Consider the following 3,053-nt stretch of genomic DNA (forward strand, 5'->3'; position numbering starts at 1 on the left):
AGGATAAAGAATGGGAAAGCTATCAGGGGAGGAGATGGGATATAGAGATCTGGTGGTGGGAACTGTGTGGAGTTATCCTATGGTTATCCTCTCTTATCCTATGGTTTTGTCAATGATTCCTTTCTATAAATTAAAAATAAAAATAAATAAATAAAATGGGCTCTTTATTTGACAGAAAAACAAAGAAACTAAAGAAAAGTTTCACAAATGTATGTTGGAAAAGCAGAAAACGGAACATCTCTAGATACACTTTAGTATAAACTGAGAGATGCAGAGAAAAAGACACAGAAAGAAACTTCAACTCTGGCTTATGGCAGTGCTGAGAATTGAACCTAGGGGTCTTGGAGCTTCAAGCATGAAAGTCTTTTGCATAACCATCATGTTGTTACCCCCAGTCCCAGACTTTTTTTCCTTATAGAATTGATATCAGGAAAAATTCAGCTCTAAAGCTTTAATACGTCATGATTTCAAGTTTTTGTTTCTACGTGAATTTTATTACTTCAGTTTGAACTGAAAACTTATTTGGAATGTTTTACATATATATTTCTTCTTAAATATGAACAAAAAGTTAACATTTAGAAGAATTTTTCTTTATATATTATGATTTCTTCCTATTGGTTTTATCTTCTCTCAAAAAATGACTTGAGCTTTATTTCCATATTAAAAACCAGATTTATTTTATCTATTCCACATGAAAGAGAGATAAGAACAAGAATACCAAGTTGGTACATGAACACAAGGGATTGAATTCAGATCCTTAGGCTTGTGAATCCTGAGCTCTGTCATTTGAACTATTTTCATAGTAGCTCATATTCAGTTCTACATGGAGATGATAAAGTTCTAAATGCAAAAGGCAGAGAAAGAGAAAGATATTTTGCTTCCTTCCCATCTCTTTTAGGATTTTTTTTGGAAAACAGAAAAAGACTATCAAAAGGGGTGTGGTCAGATGTTACAAATAGAGGTGCAAACAAAGTGGATGAATGTGGGTCATGCTCAGAGTATTAGGAGGAAAATATGCTTGTTGCAGAGTAAGTGGACCCTGGACACCTGCAACACTTTATCTTTGAAGGTCAGAGTGGTTGTGAATGCATGGGAAATCATTGGTAAGGTTTTGGGGGTTAGAAACTTCATAATTATTTTCTTGTTGAAGAATAATCATCTCCTCTGCTGTATTTTATTTTTTATTTTTAATTGATGATTTAATAATGACCAACAAGATTGTAAGATAACAAGGGTACAATTCCATACACTTCCCACCACCTGAGTTCCACATCCCATCCTCTCCATTGAAAGGTTCCCTATTCTTTATTCCTCAGGGAGTATAGACCAAAATTCTTTATGGGCTACAGGAAGTGAAAGATCTGGTTTCCGTAATTGCCTATCCACTGGACATGAATGTTGGCAGGTCAGTACACCATCCCACCCCCCACCCCACCCCCTGCCAACTTGTTCCTATTTTTCCCTAGAGAGTTAGGGCTCTGGAGAAGTGAGGTTCCAGAACACAATATGAGGTCCTCTACCTAGAGAAGTCGGCAGGGCATCATGGTGGCATCTGTAACTTGGTGGCTGAGAGGCAATAAGATACAAAGAAAGACAAATTGTTTAATAAAGAGGAACCCAAACATAGGAATAGGGCAGATGAGACTAAGGGCCCTTGTGTGGGAAAAAGCTAGGAAGTCTATTTTAGGTATGTTCCATGAGACCCACGACTTTACTAATTTTTTGCTTTGGCCCAATAGCTAACATGGAGGTAGTGTAAAAGTACTGTCTGGGCCTGAAGGGCCTAGACCTCAAATAAACCCCTCTCTCCATTATTACGGGTCATCTCTATCTGGAACAACAAAAAAGACCCTTTTGTGGGCCCTTGTAGGACCTTTCCCTCAACTTGGATCAATGATGGTAGAGAGTGTTCCATCCTCCATTCGGAGGATGGACAACGTACTCTATGCTACCCCTGAGGAAGACGGATCCTAATATTGGGGCAGCTTGGAACGTTCCTACTCATGACCACAGAATGTGAGCTCAGATCTACAGGGATGCAGAGGTCACATAGGCTCCTAAGCTGAATATGGGCCCCAGTTCACATCAAATCGATAGGGTTCACAGTTTATAAATAAACAATATTTATACACACATCTTTGCCATATTTGGGAGCTACTGTGTTCTCTGATGCAGCTTTCTGGTCATTTTTCTAGCCATGATATCATCTCCCCAGACAATAATTAGGATCCACCTGCATATCAGATTTCAGGCTCAGAGGAAGAAAAAAAAAAAAACTAGTATAGCCACAGGCACCTTGGAATATAACTAAAATATGCCTACTAGCTATCTACAAAACGCAGACACCCCCCCCCCCCCCCTTCATCTGCACTACTGCAGCCTTTAGGTTCATGATTAGTCAACAACTTGTTTGGCTTTATATGGTAACTCTCTTTTCAGCCACCAGGTTCCAGATGTTACCATGATGCCAATCAGACTTTCCTGGACAGACAACACCACCAATGTGTCCTGGAGCTCTGCTTCCCCAGAACCCCGCCCCACTTGGGAAAGACAGAGGCAGGCTGGGAGTACGGATCGACCTGTCAATGCCCATGTTCAGTGGAGAGGTGATTATAGAAGCCAGACCTTCCACCTTCTGCATCCCACAGTGACCTTGGGCTCATATTCCCAGAGGGTTAAAAAATAGGAAAGCTATCGGGGGAGGGGATGGGATATGGAGTTCCTGTGGCGGGAATTGTGTGGAGCTGTACCCTTCTTATCCTATGGTTTTGTCAATGTTTCCTTTTTATAAATTAAAAAAAAAAACAGGGAGCCAGGAGGTGGCACAGCAGGTTAAGCGCACATGGTGCAAAGCATTACATAAGGATCCAGGTTGGAGCCCCCCACTCCCCACCTGCAGAGGAGTACCTTCACAGGCAGTAAAGCGGGTCTGTAGGTGTTTATCTTTCTTTTTTTTATAATTTTTATTTATAAAAAGTAAACACTGACAAAAGCCGTAGGATAAGAGAGGCAGTTTGAACACTGCCTCTTTCTAAGTTCTTGTTTTTCTTTTC

Source organism: Erinaceus europaeus, chromosome 8, assembly GCF_950295315.1.
Source record: "Erinaceus europaeus chromosome 8, mEriEur2.1, whole genome shotgun sequence".
Lineage (NCBI taxonomy): Eukaryota > Metazoa > Chordata > Mammalia > Eulipotyphla > Erinaceidae > Erinaceus > Erinaceus europaeus.